This window comes from Lissotriton vulgaris, chromosome 11 (genome assembly GCF_964263255.1).
Source record: "Lissotriton vulgaris chromosome 11, aLisVul1.2, whole genome shotgun sequence".
Classification (NCBI taxonomy): domain Eukaryota; kingdom Metazoa; phylum Chordata; class Amphibia; order Caudata; family Salamandridae; genus Lissotriton; species Lissotriton vulgaris.
Genome location: NC_141699.1, coordinates 1,086,052,607 through 1,086,067,826, shown reverse-complemented (window position 1 = coordinate 1,086,067,826; position 15,220 = coordinate 1,086,052,607). Strand labels below are relative to the sequence as shown.

The following is a 15,220-nucleotide window of genomic DNA, read 5'->3' as shown; positions in this document are numbered from 1 at the left end:
CGCACAACGATCAGCCATGATGAAGTTCCAGGGGCACCCCTCTCAGGCTCACAGAATGTTTCCCTTGGTTTTTCAGGACAGCCTATTGTAAATGAAGTATCGAAACCTGTCCCCTTAGCAGTAGGTCCATTATCATGTGTTACAGACTTGTTACTCACGAAATCATGTCCAGAAAACTTGTTAGGTATCAAAACACTGAAGGCTCTAGGAGCCGTGATATGCTGCTCTCCGGAAGGAGTTAGACTTTTCCTGCGAGACTTCAAGGGTCACTATGTATTACGAGAGTTTGATGTCAGATTGAAAAATGTACCAGAACACCTTTGGGCACAAGGCCCAACCGATGTAGGCTGCATGCATATTACACCATATCGTGTTACACTCAAGCCAGGTGTTGTTTTACCTCGAATCAGACAATACAAGTTACCACCCGATGCTGTAGTGGCTTTACTGGAAATCATTGAAGAGCTCATTGCCCAAGGAGTGGTTGTAGAGACCGACTCCAATATCTGTAATTCCCCTATCATTCCGATTCTTAAACGTACTGATCCCAATGCACCGCCAGTATATCGGCTGGTGATTGATTTACGAGAACTGAATAAATGCATTGTTCCACAGTACCCTGTGGTTCCCGACATCTCATCCTTATTGACTGCCATTGATTCAGAAGCAACGTTCTTTACTGTAATTGACCTCAAGAACGCCTTCTTCAGTGTGCCCATTGATCCAGAGAGCCAATATCTCTTCGGATTCAGTTTAAATGGACGAAGTTTCAAATTTTCACGCGCACCTCAAGGATTCACAGAAAGCCCCAGCATCTATAGCCAAGCACTGAAAAGACAACTTGATTGTATCCAAATGCCAGTTAACACTGCTTTACTGCAATACGTCGATGATCTGCTGATCACCGCACGAAGTGAGCCCGAATGTGAGCAAGCATCACTGACGGTTCTACATTTTCTGGCCGACAAGGGACACAAGGTGTCTCCTTCGAAGCTACAATTCTGTGTTCAGCAAGTTGTGTACTTGGGTCACTTGCTGTCCAAAGTGGGGAGACAGCTCACTCCTGATCGCATCCAGTTAATTGTAAATATGCCACAACCCCAGACACAAAAGGAAGTGCGGGCCTTCATAGGCCTCACCTCGTACTGCAGACAATGGATTCCCCAGTATGCATTTCTAGCTAAACCACTCATTCAGTTGACAACACAGGAGGCAGCGACTTCGACTGCCCTCCCTTGGACTCAGGAACATACACAGGCTTTTGAGGAATTAAAGAAAGCTTTATGTCAAGCACCAGTTCTAGCGACACCATGTTACAGCAAACCGTTTACACTTTTTGTTACAGAACGTGATGGTACAGCATTGTCTGTCCTCACTCAAGACCAGGCAGGTTCACATAAGCCTTGCGCTTATTTTTCAAGTACATTGGATTCAGTAGCCCAGGCACTCCCTGCGTGCTTAAAGTCAGTTGCCGCAACAGCCCTAGCTATCAGACAGAGTGATTCAATTGTATTAGGACACCCATTAACAGTACAAGTTCCACATTCTGTAGAGGTTCTTTTAAACAGAACCCAGACTCAACACTTGACTATAGCACGACTGACAGGTTATGAATTGACGCTATTCCAGCCACACATAGAAATCCGACGCTGTAGCATTCTAAACCCCGCAACATTGTTACCCTCCATTATGACAGATCCAGCCCCGCATGATTGTATAGAGATCCTTAATGCAGTAACAAAACCCCGACCAGACTTAACAGATGTTCCATTGACAAATCCAGACCTGACACTCTATGTGGACGGTTCATGCATGAGAACAAGTACAGGAGAGTTAGTGGCCGCGTATGCAGTGACCACTGAAACTGAAGTCAAAGAAACACATCGTATTGACACACTGTCTGCTCAAGCGGCGGAGCTCATCGCTCTGACCCGAGCCTGCATACTAGCCAAGAACAGAAATGTTAACATATACACAGATTCCCGTTATGCTTTCGGAGTCGTACACGACTTCGGAGTGTTATGGCAAGAAAGAGGTTTTTTGACCTCTCATGGTGCCAAGATCCAACACGGTTCCCTCATTCAAGCCCTGTTAGAAGCAATACATCTGCCTTCAGGCATATCCATCATGAAGTGTAAAGCACATACTAAAGTTACAGATTCTGTTTCCCAGGGTAATGACCTGGCAGACCAAACAGCAAAACATACAGCATTGACTCACACCCAGACAACTGATGTGACAAAGACAATAGTACCGACACAGTGTATGTCAGTTAGGGATCCCACACTAGATGTAATCGATATTCAGACACATGCCACTCCAGATGAAATCAAGAAATTGACTGAACTAGGAGGGATTCAGACAGATCAAGGATGGATGACGAAGGGAAAATCTACATGGTTTCTCCCTGACTCTATGGTTCAAGTCATAATAAATACAGCACATAGTCCAGCACATCTAGGAGAAAAAGCTATGTTAGACAGCTTACAGAATCTCTGGTACAACAAACACTTACGAGCAGCAGCAAAACAGAAAGTGCGTACTTGCATGATCTGTTGTCAGTTCAATCCAGGTAAAAGCGTCCCTGTAGAGCAAGGTGGATTTCATCCTCCCGATCACCCTTTTGAAGTCCTCCAGATGGATTATATCCAGATGGACCGTTGTCGAGGATTTAAGTATGTCCTCGTAGTTGTTTGTGCACTTTCCCGTTGGACCGAAGCATATCCAGTCCCAGATTACACTGCCCCAACCACTGCCAGGCAGCTGGTTCGAGAATTCTTCCCACGGTACGGCTTGCCTCGTATCGTGTACTCAGATAACGGACAGCCATTCTCATCTGAGCTCATGAAACAGGTTTCCCTTCTGCTGGGATATCAGTGGAAATTCCATTGTGTCCGACATCCCGAGGCCGCTGGCCTTGTGGAAAGGCATAACCAGACATTGAAAACACGCCTTGCAAAGATCTGTAAAGAGAAAGGGGTCGACTGGATAGTCGCCCTGCCCGTTGCACTGTTTTACATGAGAATGGTCCCCCATTCGAGATCAGGGCTAGCCCCGTATGAAGTGGTTTTTGGCAGACCACCGAATATGTGGGGGACGCCCATGCCTAAGAAAATTACCGATGTTGACTGTAATATGCTGACAGATTACCTTGCCTCCTTGATGTCTGCACTCCAATCATGTCGTTCACAGGTTGCCGCAGCTTTTCCCGACAACACTGATGTAAAGCCACATGATGTCCGTCCCGGCGATGCTGTGTTGATTCGCAACTTCGACAGGAAAGGTCCGTTGGAGCCCCGCTGGAAAGGGCCGAAGATCGTCCTTCTTACCACGAGGACCGCGATCAAGGTGGAAGGCCGAAAGGGGTGGATCCACACGAGTCATATTAAAAAATGCAACGAACTACTGCCAGAAACTGACTCGTCCACCCCCTCAAAGGACTGCCTCGAATCTAGTGACTGTAAAGTTTCCAAGCGAGAGAAAACTCCCCAAGAGGAGTACCGAACAAAACTTTGATCTAGCAAGTCAGACAGTTTAATTGTTTAAGTCCTCCCCTAGGTGAATCGGTTAAATAGTTTCTGACATGTATCCCCTAGATCGAGATAGAGAGAAAGAGAGACAACTCAAGAAACGTACATACTGTAAATCACTCCGCAGTCACTGTATAGTGACATTATTGATTATGTTTTTCCTAAGTCTTTTGATTATTGTTGCTAGTATACTATTGCCAATATATTACCCTATCTTCAAGCGTGAACAATCTGCTTACAATGTAACTGCCGAACACTCTTTTAGCGAATTACCGCCTCACGAGCTATCATACAGGCTTGCGCTGCGCAACAACACATTCATTAGTATGTTACATCACTCCCATCAGACTAACAATGCTACAAACTGTTGGATATGTGGCCGACTCCCTCCCTATCAGAAATATAAGGGAGTTCTGCCTCTCTTCCCGTACCCGTTCACTCACAATGGCTCCTGTGGTGCATGGTTTAGATTAATTAATTCTTTAGATTCTGATATTGCTGTTTTCGAGGGGAATTGGATTTGGGGAAACCTGAACCTAGTTCCGCTCAACGTCTGCTACCCTGACAAGAAGGGACTTCCCATTAGGACAGGAACTGATCTAGAAAATGAAGTATATGGGTTAGGTAATTATACAATTAACCTCATGATTCTTACTGTTGAATCCGAAGCTGCACCAGTTCTCCCTGCCATGTCAGTATTACCAGTCACAGGTGACTTATGTGTCAGAAAGAAGGGTTCAGTACACTTAGGTCATAGTAAATGTACTACCGTGGTCGAATTCAGTGATCATGGCAAGTCTTCCTTTAGAGCTACTCGTGATTCCTATTTTGTTTGTGGCCATACCGCATACATACGCTTACCTCCAGATTGGGATGGTACCTGTTACATTGCCTTCCTTCTGCCACCTGTTTTCCTAGCCCCTCCTGATTATCACAGAAATACAAATCTAGTAAAGAGTAGACTCAGAAGAGATCTCCCGATTGTCGACTATACCGAAACGGCATGGGAACAATACACAGATTTCAATAAAGGATTCTTTTTCTTCACAGGCCCCGTCCAAAACAGTAAACTAATACGAAGATTAACTAGAACACTCGAAGCAGTAGTGAATGAAACTGCCTCCGCTCTAGGCAACCTAACAGAGGAGCAGTCCGCCATGCGGGTTGTTGTTCTTCAAAACCGTCTCGTTATTGACGTCATCTTGGCAGACAGAGGCGGAGCTTGTAAGGTCATCGGGTCAAGTTGCTGTGTTTTCATTCCAGAAAACGCGCCAACGGTATACCAAGCTATTACACGTCTTCATAAAATTGCAAGTTTGATACATCAGAATCCAGGCACCTGGACTTGGTCCGGTTGGTTCTAGACAACATTGACTGCTTGGGGATGGAAGATCCTATCCTTCCTAGGCGTTGCCCTTGTCATAGTATTCAGTTGCTGCCTGTGCCTACAATGTGGGCCAGCGATTTGTGGACTGTGCGCCACATCGTGCATTGCACATTCCAGTTTTCACTCAAAACGCAAAAAGAAGAAAGAAGAACAAATGATGTTACAAGAACAGACTGATCGATTCATGAGGATCGATATATCATGAAGGGTCCGTAGGGAACAAGGAGGGAATGAGGAAATATAAATTTTATGGTCAAGAAATGTTCCCTAACGTGTACCCCACCGTCTCCATGTACGAGTTTAAAGTGCATGTAACTTCCCTCCTGTACCAGCTATAAAGACGCAAATACATTTGCGTTCAACGTTAACATGTCCTCTTTCAGACCCGCCATGAACGGGTTCAATATTCAGTTCCTAAGTATGCTATGCCAACGTCTTTTTGTGGCGTACTTTACACGTTTTTCAGCTCTGGCGAAGCAGGCCCCGAATTCTGCCATCGAGCCTTTTTCTGTCTTCTGACTCCGAACGCCTCAGCCTGGGCTGCCTCTGTACCCGTGACCTCTGCCTTACTCCCTGCGCGGCCCACGGCGCTTAGCTCAGCCTGCTGCCTGCCAAGACTGTATTCAACCTTCGAATTATCTGTTCCGCTCCTCGAAAATGCATTCCTGCCTACTAGTTTAAGTAAACATCCCCCCAGCTGCAGAGCAAAGGGCCCGGCCTCACTGTCTCCGTGCAAGTAATTCATAGCCTCTGTTACCATGGAAGGCCCATGCCCCCCTCGCATCTCATGCAGACACTTAGACGCTTATACACGCACTCACAGTCAGTATAGAATAGCTTCTGCCCCAGAGACCTTTTCCGTCCAGATAATATGGTTCCTAAACATCAGATATCAGATATGATAGTGGTACAAGTTGATCTGACATGCCAGACTTCTGTCTCTTTCCGCTGGTGTAAATGTCAAGTCCCCTGCACCCTCCAGTCATACGTCATGCACACGTCATGCAGCTGCGCGCGCATCCAGGCCTCAGATTTCTGCTGACATTGCAAGATTCAGCTTTTGTTGCCACCCACTTATGACACTTACATGTGACGTTTCTAGCACACACCTCTATGTTCACGCCTAGTTCACGCCTTCTAATTACGTATCACTACCACGTGTGTGTCTTATCTTGTCTCTCTCAGCTGTTACGCCTACTGTATTGGTTCCTATAATACGATTTAAGTATATAAGCTATGTATTGTCAATAAAATATGGCTCTATCCCTTCCTGCACCCCTGTGGTGGCAGGAATATGATATCCGGTCTGGTACCATTCCTTTTTAAGGAATAAAACCCTAAGAACTCTAACACCACGGACTCTGTTTCTTTCTTTCCGATTGAGTTATTTTTGTTTAAGTACTTACCTGCATAGAAATTAGGACGGTAAATCAAATATTTACCACAGCTCCCGCGAACTATAGGGGAGTGATCAACCCTCAAGTGGGCCAGAAACAACTTTCAATATCTTGGTGTTAAAATAACACCAACACTTCAATGATCGGATGCAGGTAACCTTTTCATGCTGCTATTTTTGGAAAGCGGAAGGGATAGATTGCATCATTGATACACTTGCATTTGTTTCAGACACTTTCAGTAGCAATTCTGGCACTAGATATGCATAAAATACAATTAATTTGTGACAAATTTGGATGGGGAATAATCATATGGTAGTCAGAAAATTTCCAGCGGCATCCAGATCTCAGGGGAACATGCTCAATTGCAGGAAGATAGTGAATGGTCTTTGACTGAGACCAAGAAATATTGGCCTCAAATGAAACTTGCTCTTTGAGTAAAAAATGTTACTGGATCACATTGAATCCCAAAGAGGGATCGCACAGGTTAATTCTCTGATATTATACGCCCATTGCTGGAGGTGTGGGCTGACATTTTGAAGGCTGTAAGGATACGTTGCTTTCCGCTTCCATTCACTCCCATTCATCTCAATCTGGAATTCACAGCGCCTGTGAAGATTGAGTCCTTCGCAAAATGGAAGATGGAGAATCTTTTTTAATCAGGCTAAAATAAAATCCTTTGAAACCTGCAAACCTAGATGAAATAGAGGGGATCCAAAAACTTGCATTGGCACAAGATAAGTGGATCTAGTGACACTGAAGAGTGGCAGAAGCTGTGCTAGACTAAACAGAAAAATGCAGGAAGGGTACAAATTAAGGAAACTTAATATATATTACAGTACAATTGGTATTTGACCCATAGGAAACGTAGAAGTACATATTCCAGCATTAATAGGAAATGATGGAGACCGTGAGGGGGCTATGGTGATGAGGCCATCTTTGATTGCAGGGTGACCAACATGCAGTAAACAGGCTCGATAATTCTGTGTCTATGCAGGACCATCTAGAAAGGAATGTCTACATCGGACTGGTCATTGGCTGTTAACTTGCTTCTAAGGGGCAAATCAGCAAAAAAAAGGACCATAGAAAAGCGCGTCCCTTCGAACAATTACTGATTGGGAAAGAAAGATGTGGACAGTAATAACAATGGAAGTGCTTACTTATGATCGGAGCTGAGAGGGAAGGGACACATTTTGCACCATTTGGAAGGCCCTAGTGTATCATCTGCTGCTCCCCACGCCTAATGTATTCTACACTCTAACAACCTTGTTGATGTCCTGCCATAAGAATCCTGCTGCAATAACATCTGATGGAACCAGAAACTTTGGAATGGACAGCTACAAATTCTTTAAAAAGGTTTGGATGTTCAATGACTGGGCATTAGACATGAATACTTGTACCAGATAATAGTTGTGTTTCCTTTGCTTGACCGGCTCTGGAGTGAAGAGGGGGTCTGGGAGGGGTTGTTGTCGGCTTTTCATGAAGAGTTCTATCAATAGGTGTTTGTGACAATGTTCATTTAATTTATTAATAGTTAAGTGTCATAAAAAAAGCACTGAAATTATTAGCCCACCAGTTCAGAGTACCTTTTTTAAGACTGACCTAAAAATGGATAACTGATTAGGTTATTTCGTCCCAAATTCCACTACCACTTAAGTCATTTTAATAGCTACAACCAGAATTGAAATAATAATCTAGTACAGTAATAACTCAAAATACAACTTCAGGTCATTGCCATTTGACTGCCTGGGTAACCCAAACCAACCATTTACTTACCCTAATTAACGACTTATCTGGTAGAAACTCTATCTAGCCACTGACTCCTTACCTTTGAATCATCCCCAGGCATTAGACTGAATCCGTGTTTTTTTTTTGGAAGCAATACTCCTGCACACTGGTAGGTGGTGTAGTACGGCTCCGCGTGGCATCATCAACGTCATCTGCGCCGGAATTGACATGTGCGGTGCCTATATAGGCACAACCCCAGGTACACTGAAATCTGTTTCATTTTGTGACTTTCCACGTCAGGAGCTCAAGCCATGAAGATCAATGATTACTGGTGTGTAAAACTAGTGGAGAAGTGTGGCTCAGGGGTTAGAGGCAGCAGACCCGGAAGCTGAGATCGGCCCTGGACCAGGGTTCAATTCCCCACCTCGGCGGGTCTTGGGCTCAAAAATTCCACGGACTCGATAATTCTCGCTCCGGTGCCTTCTCGACTCACGGGTTCACACTCTGCGACTCTGGGCCATAGCTTGCTTAATCTCCACAACGGCCCCTCGCGGCGGGATGCCTGGCTTTCACCTTGTGGATACCCTGCAGGGGTTATCTCACAGGGGAATACCAGGACGGGTTCCCTAAGCAAGCGCTGGGAAACCCTTTGTGGGTAGCTGTGCGCTATATAAGCTCAAATACATTTACACATTTACATTTGGCTGGTAAAGAATCTGCGGCTAGATAAGGGTCTCTACCAGATAAAAAGTTACAGAAGATAAGTAACTTGTTCATGTGATAGAGACTTCTAGCCACAGATATCTTACCTTAGAACAGGTACCTAAGCAATATCTCCCAGAGGTAGGTCAGCAAAAGAATTTCACACCAAAAAGTTTTGCAGGGCGAATGGGCACAGGGCCCGTTCTGACGGACCTGACTGTCCAGGCAGTAGTGCTTAGTGAACGTGTGCAGAAAGGCCCAAGTTGCTGCTTGGTAGATGTCCAGGAGCGGGACACTGCATGCTAAAGCAGTGTTTGCAACCTTTGCTATAGTGGAATGAGCACACAAACCCTTTGGGGGTTGATTCTTGTCCAACACATAGCAGTTTTAATGCAGAGCACAACCCATCAGGAGATGGTCTGTGTCTGCATGGCTTTCCCTTTCTTAGCACCGACATACCTGATGAAGATTTAATCGTCCACCCGAAATGGTTTTGTGCAGTCAAGAGAGAACGACAATTCATTTTTTGGGTCCAGCCGGTGGAGTCTCTCCTCTTTCTTAGAGGGATGAGGCGGAGCATAGAAGGTAGGCAAAGTAATGGACTGGCGTACATGGAACGTTGTAACTACATTTGGCAAGAAGGATGCTCGAGTCCAAAGGATCAGTTTGTCGAGAAAAACAAGATGTAAGGAGACTGAGAAGGCAGTGCCCTGAATGACCCTGTGGGCACATGTAATTGCTACCAAAAAGGCAATCTTGATGGTGAGGAGTGTAAAAGGAAAATAATAAAATGGCTCAAAAGGAGTGCACATTAAGAATGTAAGAACCAAGTTAAGGTCCCTTTGAGACATATCAAAGGGAGCTGGGGGAAACGTGCTGAAGACCTTTAAGGAACAAATTTACAATAGGGACTAGAAGAAAAAGGTCTGATCTGGTAGCTGCAGAAAAGTGTAGGTAGCATATAAACAACCCATCAAAGTGCCCAGTGCAGAGGCCTGCAGTGCCAGGGTAAGGATACACAAAATAACTTGGGATAAGTGAGCAGATAAGGGATGAACCTGTTCCTGAGCACACAATGCCACATATGTAATCCAATCACCGCTGTATACCATTATGGTGGAGGGGCGCTGGGCTCCCAAGATATCATCAAAGTTGTCAACTGTCTCCATCCAATCGCCCCGCATGAAGGCGGAGGGTTGACCGGTTTGGGTGGAGAACTCTCTTCTGCTGCTGTGACTGAAGATTCTCCCAAAGGGGCAGTCTGATTAGAGGACCGACGGTCATACTCATCAGCTTTGGATATACTCTCCAAGCCCAGTCCGGACACACAAGGATGACTTGGGCCGGGTCATTCCTGCTCTTCTTGAGAACTCTGTGCGGGAGTGGGAAGGGGAAAAGGCGTACAAGAGACCTGAGCTCCACTGAAGACAAAAAGCGTCTCCAAGCAAGAGCCTCCTTGGAAACTCCAGCATGCAAAACTGTAGACCTTGCGCATTCTCAGAGGTGGCGAACAGATCTAACTAAGTCTCTGTGCACTGCTGAAAGAGACCTTTCACCACTCCCAGATTGAGATGCCATTCATGATCCAGTAGGCATCTTCAGTTGAGTTTGTCCGCCCTGGCATTCAGAGAGCCCACCAGCTTTTGAACCACCAGGGTTATGCCCGGATCTTCCAGCCATGCCCAGAGGTGCAGGTTCTTCTGGCAGAGGATCCAGGACCCCATCCCACCCTGCTTGTTGCAGTACCGCTGTTGTAATGTAAAATAGGTCCTGGGCACAGGTCTTCATTTTAGTTAAATGTTTTAAACTGGTCATCTTTTCTTAGAGATTGCTTTTACATGCTTTGCATTTACATGAAAACATGTTTAGCAAATATTTTGTTTGCAGCATATTAGTGAGCATTTATCAGGTAATTTGTACATTCTGTCCAAGCCTAAGGAGCATTGTACATGGTGCCCTTGTATTTGGTTGTCCGATTGGAGACAGCTCTGAGTCATAAAGACAAGCAATCCTATCAGTTCTGCACCTCTGACAAAGTGTGATTGGAAAAGTGCTTCCGATGTATAAAGCACCTCTGAGCCAAATTCGGCACAGGAGCACTTTGACTGAGATTATCCTGGAACACTGTGCCTGAGATGCTCTACACCAGACCGGCTTCCTGAGGCATCATACACAGATATGGAGGGTTGGGTTGTCCTATGGGATGTTGCAGAGGGTACTCCCACTATGCTTTTGATAGTGTAGGCAGGATTAGGATGAGAGTATACATATATTCATAATCACACTGTAATGTTATAATGGATGAACTGTTTTTCTTGTATGTTACTAATATTGCCTTTTCCTGATAAGCAACAAATGCCTTTAGGTTCCGCCTTCCATTTCTGTGCATTGCACTTGGTACAGACACTGTCCATGTTTCCAATTAGAACATCTGCATTGTTCATTTAGTCAATAAGTGGGTTGTAGTTGAATGCTGATTTGAGGCTATGTACTGTTAGTGGAAGCATAAGTAAAGGTTGGTCTGTAAGTTGTGTTTGAGCTTCTATTGTTGAAGTTTGTAAAGTGGAAGTATGAGGTATAGTAGTGGACGTTGATGGCTCGTCACTGTTGTGATGAATTCGCAGTGAAAGCTGAGAAGTATATGGATCAGCGATGTTTGTTAAGTGGTTGTGATCCTGTTCTTGTGTTTGTCGTATGCGCTTATTCCTTTGTGCCCGTGTTTTATATGTTGCCCTTGAAAGTTGTCTTCCTCTTCACCATTTTCAGCATGTGAGTGTAAGGTTTGTAAAATTAAATGTTATTTGAGTTACTTTGTATTGTGTGTTTCAATATTGTATTTCGCTGTTCTCAGTAGAGTTTAGTATGTTAAAGGTGTGTGTTTTGGAAGAGCAATATGTATACTACTATTATAAAGAGCGAATGGTAAAACGTTTGGTTTCGAACAACGTTGTTTGGTGGTGTTAGCGTTGTAATGAAGTAATGTTCTTTTAAATATCCCTAGTTCTGTTTGTGAGCATGGGTAAGTGTGGTTATATTTTCCACGTAGCCAAGCAGCAGGAAGTAGCGTAAAGCGCCATTAATTACTGTAGCTGATGGGGTTTTTTTTGTAATGTGAATGAGGCTTATTGAATTTCTCCTGTTTTTGTTTTCCTGTCCTGCCCCAGTGCAAATGTGTAATGTAGTGCGCCTGAATGTTGAATTTTAATGATTGTTATTTAAATATGCATGTTTTTTGTTGAGTGGCTGCCCCCTTGTTGAACCTGTGATGTTTCGTAAATATTTGTAGTGAGTTTTTTTTTTTTAAGTTACAGTGAGGGGTCAGAGCAGGGCTATTTGTTTCCCCCTGCAAGCATGTTAGACGTGTGTAAATCGGTATGTGGCAGTTTGTTTTGCAATTAGTGTGAGTGCTGCGAGCATATGTTTTTCCTGCCCCCTACAATCACGTTAGATGTGTGTAAAGCGTGAATGAATGCCTCCTTCTGTAATGTAAAAGAGGCTTTATCACGTTAGACGTGTGTAAAACGTGAATGAATGCCTCTTTCTGTAATGTAAATGAAGCGTAATCACGTTAGACGTGTGTAAAGCGTGAATGAATGCCTCCTTTTGTAATGTAAATGAGGCTTTATCACGTTAGACGTGTGTAAAACGTGAATGAATGCCTCCTTCTGTAATGTAAATGAGGCTTGTCGAATGTGCCTTTTTATTTTCCCTGGCTGCCCCCTGTGCAGGCCCTTGCAACTGCGTTAGACGGCCTCGTTGGGGTGTGTAAAGCGTGAATGAATGCCTCCTTCTGTAATGTAAATGAGGCTTCTTGAATGTGCCTTTTTATTTTCCCTGACTGCCCCCTGTGCAGGCCCTTGCAACTGCGTTAGACGGCCTCGTGTGTTGGCGTTTTTTTTTAAAGTTACAGTGAGGGGTCAGAGCAGGGCTATTGGTTTCCCCCTGCAAGCACGTTCGTAAATTAGGCTTTTTATTTGTAATGTCTTAAATTTGGCTTGTTGAATGTCCCTTTGTATTTTCCCAGGCTGCCCCCTGTTCAATGTGCCTTTGTTATTTTCCCAGGCTGCCCCCTGTTCAATGTGTCTTTGTTATTGCGCAGAGTGACGGCTGATTCCTCCCGCTACTAGAAAACTTTCTAGACTAATACAGATTGTTTCTCCCTGATTGCTTTCTTGACCAATTTGCAAGATACAATAACCCAAGAGGAAAGTTTGTTTTGCTTATTCCCTCCATGATACTATAACAGATCGTGGATTTTTGACGACGCTGAAATCCGCTTAAATCCTGCGAGGTGGGACGAATTAATAGCAAAAACTTTTTCTTAATTGCCTGTGCCCTCGATGCAACAGAGATAAATACCTTCCCAGACTGTATATACTATATACTATATCTTCTCAACATATGAAGAGAGTCTGTTTCGTTTCAAGGGAGTTACAATATCAACATTCCTTCGTCCTGATGATGGTCTTAGAGAGTTACCTATAAAGACCGAAACGTCGACTCCCAGCCTTATCCAAAGAAAATTGTCTACACCTTCTTGGATAGGCGTTCTACAGGCTTTACAGTGATTTTGATTTACTGTCTGATTTTCATCCTGTATTCCTGTTCCACATATTTTTTCTGTATTGTATTTTCCCTTTATGATTGAATTTTGATAAAATCTATATTTTGCCTATGCACATGCTTATTGGTTTTTGTCACAATTGTATTGTTTCAATGTCAAGTTTTGTTTTGTTTAGTTAGTCCTAAGTATATATCCTCTCATTCCATCGTTAAGAATTAAATTCACTCAGGATAATTAATTTACCTGTATACCACTATCAAATAACTAACTCATTCTCATCAACAAACTCCTTTGGAGGTCTCTTTGTATTTTTCCTGGCTGCCCCCTGTTCAATGTGCCTTTTTCCCCCCTGGCGGCCCCCTGTTCAATGTGCCTTTGTGCCTTATTATTTTCCCTGGCTGCCCCCTGTTCAATGTGCCTTTGTATTTTCCCAGGCTGCCCCCTGTTCAATGTGCCTTTGTATTTTCCCTGGCTGCCCCTGTTCAATGTACCTTTGTATTTTCCCAAGCTGCCCCCTGTTCAATGTGCCTTTGTATTTTCCCTGGCTGCCCCCTGTTCAATGTCCCTTTTTATTTTCCCTGGCTTCCCCCTGTTCAATGTGTCTTTTTATTTTCCCTGGCTGCCCCCTGTTCAATGTGCCTTTTTATTCCCTGGCTGCCCCCTGTTCAATGTGCCTTTGTGCCTTATTATTTTCCCTGGCTGCCCCCTGTTCAATGTGCCTTTGTATTTTCCCAGGCTGCCCCCTGTTCAATGTGCCTTTGTATTTTCCCTGGCTGCCCCCTGTTCAATGTGCCTTTGTATTTTCCCAGGCTGCCCCCTGTTCAATGTGCCTTTGTATTTTCCCTGGCTGCCCCCTGTTCAATGTGCCTTTTTATTTTCCCTGGCTGCCCCCTGTTCAATGTGCCTTTTTATTTTCCCTGGCTGCCCCTTGTTCAATGTGCCTTTGTGCCTTTTTATTTTCCCTGGCTGCCCTCTGTTCAATGTGCCTTTGTATTTTCCCAGGCTGCCCCCTGTTCAATGTGCCTTTGTATTTTCCCTGGCTGCCCCCTGTTCAATGTGCCTTTGTATTTTCCCTGGCTGCCCCCTGTTCAATGTGCCTTTGTATTTTCCCGGGCTGGCCCCTGTTCAATGTGCCTTTGTATTTTCCCGGGCTGCACCCTGTTCAATGTGCCTTTGTATTTCCCTGGCTGCCCCCTGTTCAATGTGCCTTTGTATTGTCTCTGGCTGGCCCCTGTGCAGGACCTTGCAATTGCGTTATACGGCCTCGTTGTGGAATGTAAAAGAGGCTTGTTGAATTCAGCGTTTTAATGTTTCCCTGCCCTCTGACAATCTGTTTGTGAAAGTAGTGTTAATTTACTGTTCTGAGCAGGTTTCTTTGCTTCCCCCCTGCAAGAACGTTAGACGGTTGTAAAGCGCTGTCAATTAACGTCCATTATGCCTCCTTCTGTAATGTAAGTGAGGCTGGTCCAAATTTCGTGTTTTTTTCCCCTGGCCGCCCCCTGTGCAGCCCCTCGCAACAACGTTAGGCGTCTTTGAAGTGTGTTTGTTATAGCGTGAGTACAGAAATGTGCTTTAAAACCGTACATCATGCCTCGTTGTAGAATGTGAAAGAGTCTTTTGGAAATCGGCGTGTAAATTTTTCACTGCCCTCTGACAATGCGTAGTGGTCAGTTGTTGGCCGCGTTTGTGGCCCCGACAGCAATGAATCACATGCGTGTTGGACCAATGGATGAAGGTTTTGGCTATTTCTCTTTTCTATGAATGTGTTACTTCACTGTAATGTTGCGTGATTGGATATTTCTATGATGCGTGTCGCACCATTGGTTGTTTGGTGGAAGGCGCGGCCAACAGTGTTTGCGTTCATGTTGCGTGATTGGATGGCTGTGAAAGGCTTGCCCAACATTGTTCGCCTTGT

At 44.5% G+C, this 15,220-nt stretch overlaps 1 protein-coding gene across 1 annotated transcript in view; it reads left to right on the top strand.

Annotated features, from left to right (window-relative positions):
• LOC147684183 (cytochrome P450 2J2-like) overlaps positions 1–15,220 on the top strand; it is a 326,697-nt gene that overhangs the window by 55,222 nt on the left and 256,255 nt on the right. The gene's annotated exons all lie outside the window — the stretch shown is intronic.